Raw genomic sequence first — 19,708 nt, 5'->3', positions numbered from 1 at the left:
TGTTGAGTCTTATCACCTTTTGTTAATATATCAATGCAATTTGATTGAATTCAACATGCTTCCACATACGCTATCTCTCATAATAATTCTAGGTTACATCCCTTTTCAGGGTATTATTGTTTATCTTTTTTTTTTCTTGTAAGGAATTTGATGCATTACACTAACATGAACATCATTTTCTTTTTCCATTATCTTAATACCCATGAATTTGAACCATAACCAATATTCTTCAACTTATAAAATTAAAATCAACGTCAAGTTCATATGTTATTTATAAGTTTGTATATTTTTAATTAATAATGGACAACTCCAACGTAACTACATTCAACCATATATGTATTCTTAGTATTTATTCTAAGATCAATTTTATTTGTAGATTACTTTTAATGTTATTCTCGTCGTATGTGATTTCCTCCGACATGTGTGTCTTGCTTGTATGCATATAGAAATCGTTAACAAGTACAATATCCTATAAAGTGACATATATTCTACATGTGGAATCCTACAACATGTATATTTAGCACCATTATGTATCCTTAATCTCATGCATTTTATTTTTCGTGCATGCATATAGATCTTGAGTGTAGAAAGACAATAACATATGAAATAACTAGTAAAGGATACATGCGTTCTATAGTAATTTCGATGGAGTAAAAATACACATCGTTTACTTAAGTCTATCCATGCATATCATTAAAAAAATTCAAAGTCATTCAAAATTAGTCCGAAGATATGAGTACAATTTCATTAGTCATAACAATTAGTGATAATAATTTAGAGAGTTGAATCTAACTGAAATAAATGGTTGCAGAATAATCAGGAATAGAGCATGCTCCACCCAACCATGAACTGTCACTAGCAGTTCCCCCTGACCTAAGACCCTATTTACCTTACGAATCCAGCCCCCTTTGATTCCTATGTGGTTTATTTTATAGATTTTCTTCCCAACAGTTTTTTAGCAACGTCCTAGTTTAAGGTCTCCCACCCTTTTTCCTAGGATTTGTGTTTTATTTTTTTCAAAAAGGATTATTTTCTTTTTATTCAAACCATGTATTTTCTTTATTCCACCCCACTTAGTATTTCTCTCCAACTAAGTGATTAACATAATATTTCTCTTCCATTATGTTTTTCTTTTATTATTTTCTCCTAGGAATTTTTAGGAGACTTTTTTGGAAGGTCCATGATCGGGACTTGATCGCCAATAGTTTTTTGAAGTGGAAAATAAGTCTTATAAACTCTAGTGATATTTCCTAAATACTTCCAAGAAATTTATTTATTAACCCAAATAATAGAATAATTTCATCATCACATATGTCTAATCATGGCTTCCATTTCCATTAAATCCAATAATAGTTCAATGTCTAAAAATAGTAAATGTTTAAAACAAATAGAACCGTAATTTCTCAATTCCATATTTTCTTACGATGGCAAAGAAACACCTCTTGAATTTCTTCTTTCATTTCTACAACAATATCTTGAGTACTAAAGTGCTTTCAATTCACTATATTTTGAGAAATGGCTTAGTTCTAGAGTAAAACATGGTTTTAGTTTCATCTCATGCCCATTCCCTAGCATGTTTTCATACATGTTGAACAAGTGTTTCCTATTTTCATTAATGCATTCCAACAAAGGATCATCCACTTGCATCCAAACAAAGCTACCCACATGCACCCAAAAAGGTCAACAGTATCAATATAGCATTACATAATACAATACGTCCTTTGGTACATTTATATGGCTACGCCAGTGACATGGGTGTCATGAAATTAAAAAAAAAATAAAAAATTCCATTAATATTACTTACGCAAATGAAATAATAATGAAAGGACTATTTGCAACATTCTTTCTTGGGTTGTTATTTTGATACTGTTGACTATGCTAGACCTGCCAACATCTAAGGGGATGTCCCAGGTAAGAAGTCTCAATTAGACCTCAAACCATTTGGTGTAGGAGTCCTAGCAGTGGGTCGTACGATAATTCCTTGACCACGATTTCACACAGAGGCAAGTAAGATGTCTCTGATGGTAGCAAGGGTGTCACAGCTACAACAAGCCAAGGTACGTGCATGAGAGGTTCTAACACACTGAGGGTGAGGTGAGTGCACCAGTGGAAACCTGTAATAGTACACAGCTTGGAAGGGAACACACGAGCGAAGATGCATCACAAGCTAGAAAGAAAGTTAGCAAGCAATCCAAAGTGATGGTTAAACCAATAACACATTTTAGAAAGATTCGTACATACTTATACAAAATAGTGCATACATGCATGAGTAAGAAAACAAATACATATATCATTTAGAGTAAATCAGATAGCATAGAATAAAATACAGCATATGCATGAAAATTTTCTCTCTATTATATTAAGTGTAAGTTCCAGTCATACAATACATCCATGTCCAACCACTAGTTCCAATAGTGAAACATTACTGCCACAATCGCCTTCACCTCAAAACATATGTATTAGCTTTGCGCAATAGAGAAGCCAAGGCTTGTTACAATACTGTCCAAGCTTTCTCTAAGATACTCCTATTGAAGCTTGGCTAACCATAATCCTTTACAATGAGTTATGAGGTTCTATTTATAGCAGAAGGTGGGGTGACCCTTTAATTTCCCTTTTTAATTGTTCATCTACCCTCATGACTCCTCATCTACTTTTTGACTGTTGCATCCAACTATTGACACTTGAACTTCCACTTGACACGACGTTACATTACAATGCACGTGTGCTCATGTGAGAAAAAATGGCCTGAGAAAGCCATGCAAGACATCATTGACACTTGGTCCATTGAAGTGACACCAACTCTTTGACATGCTTGTGATGGTGAAGGTGGTGAGATGATGCCAAGCTTGTTTGTTCGTGATGGTGTGCATGCACCCCATGGTGACATATTGCTGAAGTGAACTCATGCCTCCACTGCATCTAGGCGCATTAGTCTGCTAGCATGCACAAGGTCTTCTTGGTGCAACCATACTGAAAACACATTGATGCATAGTGTTTGTGATGATCTTATAGTGTGTGTTGGTGGTCATGTGCATCACCTATCAACTACATGTTCAGTGCCAATTGGACTTGCTTCCTGTCTTCGCCTTGGTGAGTGTGATGAATGGGTTGGATCACATGCGTGTGCATAATGACATGCATGCTGTTAAATCCCTTGCATGAGATTAACGACAATGCTGACCATGTCTGATCTGTGGCAGCTATAGGGATGGATCTATAACTTGTACGAGCACATTTTCACCCGTGAGTGCATTGTGCACCCCATGTTGTTCATGTTCCTACTGTAACTCATTCACTTGTTTATGTAGAACAGGTTCTTCCTTAAGTTGCTACTTTAGCACATGTAACTCCTTCTTTGTTCCACTCTCCATCTTCGCACGATCTCCATGTCATGTCGTTACCTCATAGCCTAAGTCTCCAAAGTTTCTTTCATCATGAGTGGATCTACTTGAGTTTGCAACTTTTTTCCGCCTCTATGTTGTCAACAACCTTCCCCTCAGATTCGTTGCATCTGGTATGCTCCCTTTGGCTAATTTCCATGATGTTTTTCACTGTGATGTTACTGCCATCATATCATGATGTCCTTGTCTATGAACAACTTGATGTCTTCGTGGGTAGGCAAATTCATAGACAATTGATTGACTACATCCCCAAGTGTGCTCTGAATGGTGTCTTCATCTCTGTTCTGCTGGAAAGCATTGTACCTATACTCCTGAGAGGCAGATGAACACCTACGATACCTTGAGATATGGCAACACTCATGGCAGGAAATCTATCAGTCAAAAACCAAAATGAACTTGAGAAGTGACATGCAACATACCTAGGTGACTGATCATGAAGGTCACACAATTTCCACGGGGAGGTCGAGAGACTGACTACTAAGACTATGCAAGGCACAGTCTCAACTGCTAGAAGCTTGAATGACTACTCGAACTGCACAATGCACAGTCCAATTTGGTTGCTGACTTCTGGAATTGTGCAACACACAATCTCAGCTGGCAATAGCTGTCGGTTCGGTGACTGCATTGGGAAAATTTATGGGCCTGCAGTCACTATCCCTCATAAATGTGCAAAATAGTCCTTGAGGATAGTGTCTGGGCAGAAATGCATATTTTTGGAGAGGAAGACATACCCTTCCTTCCCTATATTGTTAAATACGATCTCAGGGAAGGCAGAGTCTAGGCCGAGGTTGCTATGACTCATTGACAGGCAATTGAAAGCAAACATGAAAGTGAATGCATGGAAACACTAACTAAAAGCAGAAGAGATTAATAGTGCATGCAAACGATTTAGTAAGTAGATGAACATGCATGTGAGTGAGGCGAGTCGCTAAATCAGTGATCATTCATGGAAAATAGTTTCATGCATGCGACAATAGTGGGATAGCAATGAAAATTGAAATTGTGCTAGTGCAAGCTAGTATGTCTTAAAATGACAACAATCACTCACTGAAATTAGGCAGACAACATTCATTCAAGGAAAAACATAGAAAGCACCAGAAATGCAACACAAGACATGGAAAGTGGGCTTACCCCAAAATAGCTGAGTTGAATGTGTCGATACCTCCTAGATGCAACATGGGCTATTAGAGATGCAAGATTAATGTAAGGAATGAGCTCTGCAGTGTCTGGTTGATGAGTTTTGATAAAATCAAAGTTGCAACGTGCATGCCACAAATCTAGGGAAAGCGACACTTGGTGGGAGTTTTCTGAAATCATCCTTGCATGCAACCTCAAACTGCCAAAAACAGATCCCTGAAACAAGGGATGGCTTTGCATGTTGCCTTTGGAGAAGCAGCCCATGCATGCAAGTCTTTTTTCCTCAGTCCCGTAGGGAATTGGTCAACTCAGTTGCACATGCAAGAGGCTGCTCAATCTGCTGGCAGAAAATGCACATTTTTGGCTAGGAGCTGGGTTGGATGCTCCAAATTTTTGTTCAATTTCTTAGCAGAGGAGCTGACTTCTGCCCAAATTTGAACAAATTCTGGGCTAAGTAGCCTAGCTGGGAAGGATTGCGCAATTTTTTGGGTGAATCTTACTCAGTAGAATTGCACAATTCTAGGACCTAGCAGGCTACCAGTCAAGATTACACAATTTCTAGAGGGAAGGTTGGTTGCCCTCCACATTTGAGAAAATTCTTGAAGGAGATGCTCAACCTACTACTGGACCAAGTCTGAATGAACAACTTCTGATGGGAATGCATCAAGGTTTGATCGATAGACTGTCTTTCTACAAGAAAATCACTGGAGCTTGTGTACTTGATGAAGCAAGAAATGTTATTGTGAATGTTTGTAGGGATGCTCCAAAACGAAGCTAAGGCAAACTTTTGGAGGGTAGTTGTAGCGCTACAACACTTGGTGATACATTGGTAGAACTCTAGCTCTTTGAAAGGACCATACTCATGAAAAGCATGTTGAATACCTTCAGAAGTATCATTTAGTTCTCAACTTATCTTGGTTTCACACTAGCTTGATTGTAAGATGTAGCATCCGCCAAGATCTTGGTCGATTGACACACATTCGAAGCCAAGTTAACACAATTGTTTCGATTTGGGTTGAGGGGTATATTGATGCACAAGCATTATAGTCATGAGAGTCTTAATTTCATTTTTGGTGTTTCTCTACCACCAGCAAGGCTGGACAGTACCCCCGCAGAGACACATAGGACCACAAGCATGGTTCCACTACTAGTGAGCTTGGTTAGTACCTCAATGGAGTTACTTGCATCACCTCTCTACGTAGGAAGCTTTTCTCTTCTTTTGCCTTATTCATTTTTCATTTTTTCAAACCTTTTTTCACTTTTTCATTCTTTCATTTTTCATGTTCATAATTATGCATAACACTTATTCAATTCAGAGGCGAAAGAGGGATCCTGACTTATTGAGAGTAGAAGAGGTTGTTCCTACAGAGAAGTAGTTTATTATACCTCTGACGTTCCTAGTAATGTTTTCCCATCACCTTACTCTACTTGACTGAGCTGACAAGGATTAACGAAAAACCAACCAAATAGAGTATGCAATACTAGTGAGCATGCAAGCGTTGTGTGCTCACCAAGGTTCACTTCAAACAATACATATCTTCCATTGATGTATCATGGAATAGAGACAACAACTTCTTAAATAACAGAGTGGACAACATATAACCAAATGTTGATAGTTGTACAAGTCCTCTTGTACTTTACCATCTTGTTTCAAGAGTCATACATGCTTTCATACGAGACTAACCTACGAAAAAACAAGAAAAAAATAACAAATCGAAGCAGAAGGAGAAGAAAAAGTGAAAGCAAAGCGAGTAAGCAAACAAGCAAGCAAGAAAACCAACCAACAAAGCAAGTAAGCAAACAAGTATGCAAGAAAACAGATTGAAAGAAAACACTACTCCTACTCCTAAGCTAAAGGTGCATGGGCCATCTCACGTGAAGTGATACTTCCAATGTAGCAACAGTGCATTGGTTGACCCATGTTAGTGAAGGCATGGTTCAAGAACAAGACAACTATGTGAACCATCAAAGAAGAAATATATAATAGTGAAGACAAACACACTCCGATTTTACAAGAAAGCACAGAAAAAAGATGAGTGAAAGTGCATGACATGCACTCTGTGGAGCTGCCATGGTATTATGCTACATTGCATGCAGATGTTGAATGTGTGCATTCTCTTGATTGTGACATGCAAGAAAATGTGATAAAAGTGGACTGCTTATGTTGTGCATGCATGCTTGCTGTGTAAGATTCCTCCAATGCATGAGCGATGGGATCGTGTAGTTTGAGTGGAGGAAGTGAAATTTGGGTGTTTGGTTGACCTTCAATGCAAAGAAGATATTGATGAGGAGCCTTGAGTGTTTCAATAATTTCCTGACCGGAAGTGAAACCAACATCAGGATAGTCAGTGCTTGACATAACCATCAGCTCAAGTTGAAGTGCCTCGATAATTTGTGGGGTTTTGACTTCATTGACAGATAGATCATTGTAGGCCAGTGTCTTAGATATATTAACGATGATTGAATCAAAATCGTGATTGGATGAAGAAGTAGAGAGATCATGACAACCAACATCAGAAAATTTAGAATTAGGATGTTTTTGGCATCCTCGTGATTTGATGAATTGGGCAGAGGGGTAGATGAGAAGCAAATATGTTCACCCTCTATGTTTTCAGAAATGATAGATGACAAATCAGACCGATTTCCAGAGGAATATGTGTCCTCTCGGTATTGTGATGATAGACTGACATCTGATGTGTCCTGTGAATGATCGGAAGTAGAAACATTCAGAAATTGGTTTTCATAGGGGAAATCAATAGTGGCAGAATCACAAGGGATGTCAGAAGGAAGTGGATGAGGCGCGGCTGGAAGGAATTCATCCCTCATTGCGGTTTCTTCTTTATATTCATGCACACACTCATCATGAATGATGGCATAGGTTGGTTGCATAAAACCAACTCCATCGAAAACTTGATCCTCGTTCACAATAGGTGAGGGGTCCAGAATGGAAGAACACAAGACACTACAATTCATAGGATCAATAGAACGTGGGGACAAAGGTCGAGGGAACGAATCCACATGAAAACCAACAGGCTTGCAAGCCAAATACACACAAATATCAAGAGAAGGTGCGGTGGGAGGATGTGACAGTTCAACAGATGTATGTGCAGGATCTCCCACATTAGTTTGTGGTGGTGGAGTTGTTTGATGAGGTGAAGGTGGACAGTAACTTGTAACAGTGACTGTGCCTGCTAGTGATTGTGCAGTTCCATCAATGGTGTATGAGTGGGATTCAAGTTATTTCAAGAATTGTGGATTTTCAGTTATGTAAAGAAAATACAGAAATATCCCATCGAGAAATTCCAAATCAATATCATCTTCAGGAAATCTATATGCAAGATTACAAAAGCATGTGTGCAACTGTTCCACGGATTCATCGCATGCTTTTCGTAATTTCAGAATTTCTGCGTTAAGTGCTTTATGATCATAGTGATTGAAAGCATGGTCTATCTCTATGACCAGATGAGCATGAGAATGAATAGATTTTTCGGGCAGCGTGGCACACTAGCACATTAGGTTCCTATTGATGCCTCAAAAATCGCTGCATCAACATCGGGGAAAACCACCCAGTCTGGACCTTAAAGGTAGCTCCTTTTCCATTTGGTGTGGTGGCTCCGACTGGATATAATGGGATGAGTTACCCAATGATTTGTGAATAGGATAGATAAGTGGTTGATTTTCTATTATCTAATGATAATGATGAATGATTTATTCTAAAATGTAAAATTATAAACAACTAATCTATCCTGGGAAATTTCCACTTTAGTGTAACTTTTGATGATCTTTATTTACAAATAGGCATATAGATGACTCCATTTATAAACAAAGACATTCATTCATATGATAATTACTTTGTTCAAGTAATTTAACAAAGTAATCATTAAAACATTATTACATTATTCTTCATATATCATTGACATAAATATGATTGAAAGAATAACATTCCTTAAACATTCAATAGTGATAAGTATAAGGACTGCCATTAAAACACATACATATATCCAATGATAAAAAGATTGAATAAATGTTGATTCATATAAAAGAATCGAGCAGAGGCATAGATAATAGTACCATATGTTATTTGGATCCCTTATGATATCAATTGCATTCAGATTTCGTCTTCTAATTTAGAAATACTCTCACAAAAAGCAGTAGTGCATATCTCATCAAAGTATTCTTTATTAAAATTCAGAATATAGGCCCAGTCTTCATAAAAAAATATATATCGGAAGCACAATAGTGTGACTCCTGACAAAAGTTTAATACAAAAATTGAGGACCCTTTCTAAATACATGAAAGGGTCTATAAATATTATCTAAGCTAACTGATTATGAAATAAAAATGCCATTAAGTGGTATAACCAAATCATGAAAATATCCTTAATGTAGGCCTGCTTGGAGTCGGTAGAATGATTCAATGTTTCCGCTAATCATCCTTTGGCTTGAGCTGGTAGATAGCAAGCATTGGTTGCAATTCTGGATGGTGACTCAAATGTGAATGTAGTTGGGTTAAATACGTAGCATCGTGAATTTCGGGAATCATGTAATAGATCGCATCGGTTAAACATTTGAGTGTTGCCATTTGACTGTATGGTTTCACTAGGAAGAACCAAAAGGTGACCCAAGTTAAACTTTGGATGCCTACAATTAATCTCTCCTTCTTTTCCAATTCTTGATTGCATGTCTGTTCCAATGCCTTGGCTGATGGAAATTTACCTGGAGTGCACTGTGAAATCAAATTGGAAATATAAAGAGTATCATTAATTAACTCAATCAAATTACCGGTTGCTGATCTACATCTTGAATTTTCCCTCTCTGCTTTCATCAGTTGTGATTGCCATTCTAGGAAAATAATTTCCTTGTGTGATTCTAGAATTTCATGTAGATCTGCAACTTGCCCTTCACTGGTTTCTTTTCAGGCAAGAAAGTTTGTTAATGTCTCATCGGCCTGTTGCAAATTCTGTCTTGCGTCAACTGATTTGTCAATCATTGATGAAGCAATCTCATAGAGGGGCTCGGCAAGGGAAATATTATGACATAGTAAATTTACCTGTTTAATCAATGCATTATTGATCTGGATAGCTTTGGACCTGAACTCTGCTGGTTGAGGAAAACTTTTGAACCTTTCTATTTGTTGTGATAGTTGAGCAATTTTCTCATCTTTTGTTTTGCTCATTTGTTCATTCATTGTCTTTAGATTGGCCAATTCTAAAGATAAATCTTTTTATTTCTTCACTGCACTCTGATCTATTCTCTACTTTTCCTTAAGCAATTGCTCGTTTAGTTGGTTGTTTATATGCTGCTGTGCTGGTAACTACTGTTATAATTTCTCTATTCTCTGTTGTCTTTCAGATACCTATGCCTCCAATGAAACAATTGTTTGATCTTTTTCCTTGATTAAATTGATCATTTCTCACGCTTTATCCATAGTGGCAGCTGAATATGCCCCGACATATTGAGAGAGTTTTGTGAGGTCTTCGGAAGGATTGAATTCTTCTTTCCATACCACATTAGCCATCTCTGTTTGTGTAGGTAAAACTAAATATTGATCAAATCTTCTCTTTTTCCTTTGTCTTTTTACAACAACCCTATGCTTAGGGCGATAAAAGACATCTAAAGGTGGTATTTCTTCTATATGCAAAACAATTTCATCCGCAGGATCCTTAGGAGTTATCTCTACATCTTTACTTACAGGTAGGCCACTGGTTCCTTCAGTTGGAACCATACTTGTTGCTGTCTTGTGACCAATTTTCACTTCAGGCGTGCTGAAACCCTGTGAACTCTCAAGATGGCTTATAATCGAATCGAACTATTCCCATTATTTAAGGAGCTTTGGATCAATCTGAGTATCAATATCCATGTGTTTACTGTCTTTTGCTTGTTCTTTCTCTTGTTCTTTCTCTTGAGCTAGCGTTTTTCCTTTCTCAAGAATTTTTTTCATATCAGAAGATTTGTCAACAGTTTGGTGTTCATGCTCACTTGACTGGATTGTCAGAGTGGGGGCTAATAAGTCTACAGGCAGAGTTTGCAACCTTTGCCCTCTAAGCCTATTAAACACTTCTCGCCCTTCATCTTGATACCTGATCCTAGCCAATGCTTTTACCTAAAATAATAATTCTATTGAGGAAAGTAGGTCATCAAAGTCATCCTTCTCATGATCAAACTTTGCAAGTTTGGCTTGTTCAAGAACATTATAGGCAACTTTTCTTGGATCATATTGTCTGTTGGGAATTGTTGCAAGATTGAGCATTTTTATTTTTTCTGTCTCCTTTTTTGCATGATTTTAATCATAGAGAGTGTAAACACCGCATATTAAAGGAAATGTATGTCATACCTATTTTTTGGAATTTTTAAGGGTTTTGGATGTTCCTTACGTTGTTATCTGGTAGGCCAATTCTCGAGCTAACAACTTATCGGGCACATATAGGGGAAGGACATGTGGTTTTTTAAGGCTACCAAAAAGCTTTATATAAGTGAATTTGTCTTCTCCGAACCAATTACCTACTACAATCAAGTCTATGCCTGCTTCCTCAGAAATCCTGGGGGTAGGCTTATAAAAAATAACATAGTAGACAGGCAACATAAAACCATTGCAAATTTTGTACAAATGATCTTTGTAGTGAGCCTTCCATAATATTTGATGATAAATATGGATTGGCTTAGGGTATTTGGGAGTCCATCTCCATCTGAGTATCGGATATTCATAATTAAAGCAAAGAGTATCCATAATATAAGCATTGTAATAAAAAGGGGGAATGGTCTTGGTAGTTTTACGTGAATTTGATCTGAATTCAAGAATTGTTGTGGCTAATTTGTCGGACAAAATGATTGCCCAGTCCATCACATAACTGTTGATGGCCGCCTCCATCAGAGGGAACATTTCAATAGTAAAATTGGTAGAGTCATGTATTCCCCACATTCTACACATCATAGCTCCAGCATAATAGCAAGGAGAAGCTAATGAGTTCACAGAGTACCTACCTGATGATTCATGCTTGTGCTTCTCGGTAAAATGTCTCCACTGCCTAATCGGTGTCGATTCTGTCTCATTTTCTTTTGCAAATTTTTCAAGGAAGGATTTTTTGTACCGCTTTTCAGGCTCAGGCAAGTGATACATTTTCCCTGGATCATCAGGTTGAAACAAGCCAAATATCTTCCCGTCAATTGTGCAAAATGCTTTGTTCGAGATTAGAATTTCCTCTACCACCCAACTCGCTATGTCAGTATATAGGAGGATTTTTTCTCATGCTGCTATTCTGGGCAAATATGAACAAGCTAAATCTTTGAGGGACACTTTCGATTTATTACTCAAGTCAGCTATAGCTTCCTCTGATATTTCCTCAGGCTCCTTTGCTTCTATTAGATTGTAGATTCTCTCCTAGCTCGTATTTCCAAGACCGAGGCACGTAGTGTCTGAGATTAACGCTTTTTTGCTTGGTCCAGGATCCTTGGCTGGCTACACTACTACTGTAGGAGCAGTTGCTATGGATTTCTTTGATCTCTTTCCCATTTGTTTCAAATTCCTAATTTCAGCGGAATTCTGCACAAGTCATTGGAAAAATAGTGATACAGATAAATGCTGCTACAAAATAATATGATAATGAAAAAGAGTTATGTCGATCAGCAGGTGATAATGGATTAGAGTAAGAATGTTGCGGATAAAATCTAAAGAAAATACCTACCCTTAACTGCTTCATTGATTAGCCGTTTAACCTGTCAATCGTGGTAAAGGAAGTTTTAAATGCCCATCATGTAGTTTATAGGCCAAATGATTCATTCAATTGTGGCTTAGATTTTTTTGGTAGATAATTAGTGATAATTCACAAATCGGTGATTGGTAAAGTGAAAGGAAAGGCTTCAATGCTTGTTTTAAACATCTCCAATTACCTAAAGGTGATATAATGCATGCAAACCTTTCAGATATATCCTCAAGATACGCACCTCATTAATGCATCGCAATTGGGTAATGGATTCGAGCTTTATTGCTATGTCAATGCTGTTTCGCCAATAGCCGATTGCGATATGCTTTATTGCATCAGAGGATTTGAGTCTGCCTTCCATCATGTGTTGACTAGTTATTGCCGATTGCTAATGGTGATACGCTTTATTGCATCATAGAATTCAAAAGGCTCTATTACATTTCTGCTTTGGCATTTACCTTGTCTGATATCCGATTGCGATATGCTTTTCGGATCGGAGAGAATGGATGTATCTTTGTGCACGCTTCCTTTGTTATTGTGATATGTGATCTTGCAATCGCTTTATTGCAATAATGAAGAGTTGTATAATAGTTTAAAGCCATACTTTATTTCTATTCAAAAGGATTTTAAAATTTTCATTTGCGTTAAACCTTTTAATAAGGGTTTTTCTTATGATGGGTTAATACCAATTTATTTACACATCTACGATTATTTTCAAAGGGACCCATTTCATGTTATGATTTTGTATAAAAATTTTATGAAATGAGAGGTTGTTGTATAGCACAAAAATTTTCAATTTACTGGGAGAAACAGTTATATCTGAGAAATTGATTAAAATACTTAAACTTTCTTAATCTGGAAATCTCACATGATAGAGAAAATCTAATATAACTAGGTAATCATAAATTCTGAACATAATGATAACTATTTTTTTCTATTTCCTTCTGTTCTTAAAATTAAATACATTCTAAGTTTTAAATAAGCCTTAATTGGTTGATAATGATGAAACAAAAGACTTTTCCAACTTAGCTTTTATAATGACTCCTTTCTCATGGGTAGAGCCTTTGCTGCCAACAAAAATTTATAGTCTCGATAGGTTTACCTTTTAACCATTTGCTCATTTATTATTCCATCCATTTCAAAGTATAATTAAAAAGAATGAATCCAAAAGATATGTTTCCATATTTTTTGTATTACTTTTTCCTTTTTTTCCTTATTTTGTAAAATAAAACGCCATTGTCTTGGTTTGGTGGCCAGCTATTGACAATGCCATTCACTGGGTGTAATTTAACTGAACAAGCTGGCTCGTGATGAGACCCCTTGTCTTATAATTATAAGCCATTACCCTGTTTTGGTATGCAGTGTTGGTAATGTCAGTTCAACTATTCCCCTATGATCATAGTAAGCAAGCTTGTAATAAGACCTCTTATCTTTTATATCAAATATATTTTAGAATTACACTCTGAATAATTATAAACTTTGATGGATGGGAGGAACAATTTTCTCATTAAGAGAATACGGATGACAGCGTGGGAGTTGAAGATGCTAAGACTGAATCAGTGTCTGTTTTGGATTGACAACTATTTTCAGGATACTAAAACTTTAAAATGATTTACAGTATTTCTAAGTTTTGAGAAGATTTCACAAAAATAAAATGAGATTTTCAGAATCTAATTATGTTAAGTTATGGTATGTTCTATGCTTATAACAATTTACTTCTTTTTCTTATTATATTCCATAGATTAGCAATCACATGTACATAAAGTAAAATGAAGATAGAACATTAAACGATCGACAGAAAACAAGCCAGGACAAGAGACACAAGGTGTGGCGGCTAGACAGGGACAAAGCCCACAATGTGTGGGGAAACCCTTTGATCAACTCTTCTTTTATCTTAATTAATTCAGCAGAGAGAAATAGTACAATAAATCTTATTCATATCAGCAGTAGCCAACCCTAGATCAGCAGCATCAGCATTAGCGGCTTCATTATCAAACTAGGGAGGACGATATCTCACAAACCGACTGTCGGATTGACTTCATTCCACAACCAAAAGTTGCGGCTTCCAGAGGAGGTTTAGATGAACCTAAAGTGTAGTTCATATGAGGAGATATTCTAGGCCACTTAGGTCAATCTTTACTTCTGCAGTTGCAGTTTCAGTTTCAGCAGTTTCCAGCATCAAACTAGGGCAGTTGATATCTTGCAAATCGTTCGTCGGATTGACTTCATTCCACCACCAAACGTTATGGCATTCAGAGGAGGTTCAGATGAAACTATAGCACAATTTCAAATAGGAGATCTTCTATGCCACGTAGGTCAATCTTTACTTCTACAGTTGCAGCTTCAGTTTTAGCAGTTTCTGGCTTCACATGTGTGAGAGAGAGACCCATTTCTGCGCAGTAGAGAAGACACTCATTTCTGTGAAGTATAGAGAGAGATATGTGACGAGAAGTGTGAGTGAAAATGAGGAAAAGTCCTCTTATATTTATACACAACGTTGGTGTTTGAATAGATGCGACTGTTGGGCTTCTGAGCCTACATGAGTTGTAGGTCGGCTTGATAATAATTCCATAATCAAAATAAATTCATATCTCCATGAATACTTATCACAATCGGATGATCTTTATATCAATCCTACACCTCTCGACGAGAGGAATCTAATAAAAATATTGTCAGCCATGAATAAGATGACCCACATGAATTTTTTCCATGGTTTCCAATTTTAGCACTCCCTTTCAACCAGGGAGAACTTCATCTGCAATCTCTCTATCGGTCATTACTATTCATCCAGCAAATGCACTGCCCTGTACAGCCTGAGCCTTGCCCTGCTCTACTCTATTCTGCCTATTCTGCTTTGTCTTGTTCTGCCCTGTACTGATTGGTATTGTTTTGCTCTATTCTGCTCTGCTCTTGCATTGTTCTGTTCTGCTCTGCTTTTGTCCGAATTATGAAGAAGAAGAAATGATCAAGGATGTATCATACTGACTCAAAGTCAGTCTCAAAGTATGTACCACTGGTCATAGACCAGTCTCAACCAACCCGAAGTTAGCGTCATAGTGAGTACAACTCCACTGGTCCTAGACTAATATCATCCTCCACTGACTCAAAGTCAGTCTCAGGGTGTGTACCACTAGTCCCAGACCAATCTCAACCGACTCGAAGTCAGCTTCATAGTAAGTACCACTCCTACCACTTGTCCCAAACCAGTCTCAACCGACCCAAATTTAGCATCATAGTATGAACCACTCTCACTGGTCCCAGACCAGTACTGCACTGACACGAAGTTAGTCTCAGAGTATGTACCACTGGTCCCAGACCAGTCTCAACCGACCCGAAGTTAGCGTCATAGTATGGCACAACTCCCACCACTAGTCCCAGACCAGTATCGCAGTCTTAGAGAGTGTACCACTGGTCCTAGACCAGTCTCAACCGAATCGAAGTCAGCGTCATAGTATGTACCACTCTCACTAGTCCCAGACCAGTACTGCACTGACATGAAGTCAGTCTTGGAGTATGTACGACTGGTCCCAGACCAGTCTCAATTGACCCGAAGTTAGCGTCATAGTATGGTACAACTCCTACCACTCGTCCCAGACCAGTATCATTGACCCCAGATCAATGGAGGTCATCCTAGCGTAGGGAGTACGGTAGATACAACGATGCATCCATTGGTACTACTATGGTCCCTAACCTCATTTCCCTTCTCATTGATTAGATGAGAGGTACTTCCCATGAGTCCCAGACTGCATGGGTAGGATGCCTCGACAGGAGAACTAATCAATCCTGTCCTCATAGGAGAACACATCAATCCTACTACAATCACCATGGAGAACACATCAATCCAGGCCGCCATGGAGAACACATCAATCCAGGCCTCACTGGAGAACACATCAATCTTGCTACAATCGCCATGAAGAACACATCAATCCAGGCCTCACAGGAGAACTAATCATCCTGCTACACAGGAGAGTGAATCATCCTGTTCCATAAGAGAGTGAATCATCTTGTTCCACAAGACAGCGAATCATCTTGTTCCAGTGCGCACCACCAGGGGAGGGTGAGTCACCTTATGGTCATATGTTGCTCGAGTAATAACTGCAAGCCCTCAGAGCTCCCAGAGCTCAATGTATGCAACATGTAGGACCCTTGTACAAGGGTTTCTTGACGACTCCAAGTCATTTGGGAAAATCACAGATTAGATCTTTCCTCGGGGCTTTGACAAGGTGTATCGTCCTGTACATCATCTTAATGTGATGGAGCCTCCTTGCTCATCGACTTACCATATCCCAAATGATGTTTATCTGTTGGAGCAATCGATCAATATGGGATTCCTCAATAATTGGATCCCACCTCTGGTTGTTACAGAGAATCACAGTGGTATCCAATGTAAATCCAAACAGCTCACTCAAGATCTTTCACAACCAGACTGCCTCACACGAGGTCATGATAGCAACAATATATCCTGCTTCAGTGGTGCTCAAAGCCACCGACTTCTGCTTCCTGCTCATCCAGGATATCGAAGCAGATCCCAAGGTGAAACAGCACCCAGAAGTGCTCTTATGGTCCACCACACTGACTGCCCAATCAACATCAGTATATCTAAGTAGTCTCACATCTCCGACAGTGTATATTAATCCATGAGAGATTGTGTCCTGAAGACATCTCAGAAGATTCCTTGCATCAATGTAGTGAGGCTCAACCAAATATGAGCTCACAGTGCGAACTGCAAAGCATATGTTCGGATGGAGGTTCACCAAGAACATCAATGTGAATGATTTTTTTAAACTCAGAGGAATTTCCCAAGCCTGGTCCGACATCACTGCCATATAACTTCTAAAAGTTAAGATCCTCAAGGTAGTCACAGGCTTGCAGTCCATCATACCAAATCTTTCCAATATCTTTACCACATATTTTCCTTGAGATAGGAAAATTTCCCTTGGCTTCTGCCATACTTCAAGTCCTTGGTCCTTTATTTCAAATTCAGAAGCCAGCTCCCTCTTACATTTGTGAATGAGAGGGTTTGCACCTATTAGAAAGAGGTCATCCACATACAACACCAATATGAGAGGCTTGTCATATTCAACCTTAAAGTAAAGATTAGGATCAGCTTCACTCCTAGTGAATCCCAGCTTCATCAAGTAGCTATCGATCCTCTCATACCATGCCCTAGGTGCTTTCTTCAGCCCATAGAGAGCCTTCTTCAACTTGCATACATGAGATTTTCAATCATAAATCTCAAATCCTTCAGGTTACTCCACATAGACCTCTTCTTGGATAGAACCATGCAAGAACGAGGTCGTGACATCCATCTGATGTAGGTTCCATCCTTGTGAAGCCACAAGGGCTATGATCAAGCAGATGGTCGTATATCTGGCAACAGGTGCAAATATCATAGTCTATACCTTCCTTCTGGGATAAAACACGAGTAACAAAATGAACCTTATACTTTTCCATACTTCCATTTGCTGCATGCTTTATCTTGTAAAGCCATTTTGAAGTAACAATTGTATTGTCCAGGGTCTGGGAACTACTTCCCAGACATCATTCTCCATAATAGAATCATATTCTATGGTCGTAGCACCCTTCCATAGTTAATTCTTGACGACATCTGAGAATGACGAAGGCTCATTTTGTATGATCATGCTCATGATGGTCAGGTATCCTTGATACCTGTTAATTTTCTTACTTTGATGGAAGGTTCCTCAGGGTGAAGCATGTCCTTCAGCATCATCAAGTATCCCCCTAAGCCATGAAGGCCTCTTCGTAGAAGAGGAAGGCTCATGTGGAGGAGGATCAATCAGATCCATGGGTTCTTCTACATCAGGCATTGATTCATCATCCTTTTCTTTCAGTTCCCTGGTGTCGACTTCTTGAGAGCTCCTCAAAGTTGGAAGATTTTTCACCTTGCGCTGAAATTTTCTTCTCGAGTCTTGGAACCCAATCCTTGATCAGGGCATATATGACAATGTTTGCAATTTCAGCCCATAGAAACTTTGGAAGTCTTTGATCATGTAGCATGGCCCCGACAGCTTCCACAATCGTATGGTTCTTCCTTCCCGCCACACCATTTTCTCAGGAGTATGTGGTGTAGTAGTCTCCCTCTTAATGCCAGCCTAAGATATGCCTGAGTGAAAAACTGTAATATATCGAATGTCTTGCTTTGGCTTGAGCTGAATGGTCCCCTTTTGATCTTTCCTTCAGCACATCCTGGACATACACCTTCTTTCTCTACTTGGAAGTTAGGCATCCTTGTTACCATCTGTCTTACATCGGGTAGAGCTTTGTAATGAAGGTGGGCAAACCTCTGATGCCAAAGTTCGAACTGAAGCATTGTGTCACAAGACATGACACCTAGTGGACTTCCACTGACCTGATATAAAGAATCAACTCTAAACCCAAGAGTAAATGCATCTTTAACATTATTTTTCCATATACGTACCTTGCCATTGCTGAAGGTTACCTTGTAGCCTTTGTCTTCCATTGCCGAGATGGACACTAGGTTATTTTTGAGGTCAAGTGCATTTAGTACATCCTAGACTTTCTAGCCTTCTTGAATGGTAGTCCTCTTCCTCGATTCCCAGCTCTCCTCTTACCTTTGCTATTAAATTTTCCATCCCTTCGATTACCATGAGAGGGATTTTGATCATCGTCATGGTGCGAGTCCTTTCTATCAGGGCATTGCCTTGCATAGTGACCTGCTTTATTGCAAATGAAACATTGTCCTTTTCTTCCACCCTTAGATCCAGCCTTCCTTTTCGATTTAGACCTAGAATTATTTCTTTTCTTAGCATGAGAAGGAAAAAGGTAGGAGGAGGACCTTTAGGCATGGGCATTTCCTGCTCTTCTTCCCTTGTTTCTTCTTGAATGAATCTAGCCATTAATTCCTCAAAAACAAGAGTTACATTATAGTTTAGAAGAGTAGTCCTGAACACCTACCATTCGGATGGTAATCCTCCAAGAGTCGTGAGTGCCATTTCCCTGTCAGTAATAGCCTCCCCAATAGATAGGAGATCATTCTTGATCTTAGTTATTCTTAAGAAGTATGCTTGCATACTCTCATCTTTACCCTTCTTAATTTCCTTCAGCTTATTTCTAAGGAACAACACTTGATTTGCATCATTACTTTGAATAAACTCACGAGTCTATCGTAGACATCCTTGGAGGTGTCCAGTTCAGAGATGTAGGCCACCAAGTGCTTGTTGATAGAGTCCTCGATGATCTTCTTTGTTTTAATTTCTTTGTTCTTCCATTTGTTCCTGGCAGCAGGAGGTGCATTTGATGGAGGCTCAACAACATTGCCTCTCACGTGACCCAACACTCGTTGATCCTCCAGGGTTAGATCGATAGACATCTTCCATCCGTGATAGACAGCATTCTCACGGATCTTGTCTTCGGTAGGAAAGAGTGTTGAGGACCCCATAGTACTTTTAGGATAACCTTGCCAATCTTCTCTTCGATGATTGCTCTTGCT

This window comes from Pinus tabuliformis, chromosome 8 (assembly GCF_031772625.1).
Source record: "Pinus tabuliformis cultivar Carrire ecotype Pingquan chromosome 8, CPIR1, whole genome shotgun sequence".
In the NCBI taxonomy this organism is placed as follows: Eukaryota; Viridiplantae; Streptophyta; class Pinopsida; order Pinales; family Pinaceae; genus Pinus; species Pinus tabuliformis.
The sequence above is the reverse complement of the archived record's forward strand: the minus strand, read 5'-3'. Positions refer to the sequence as shown.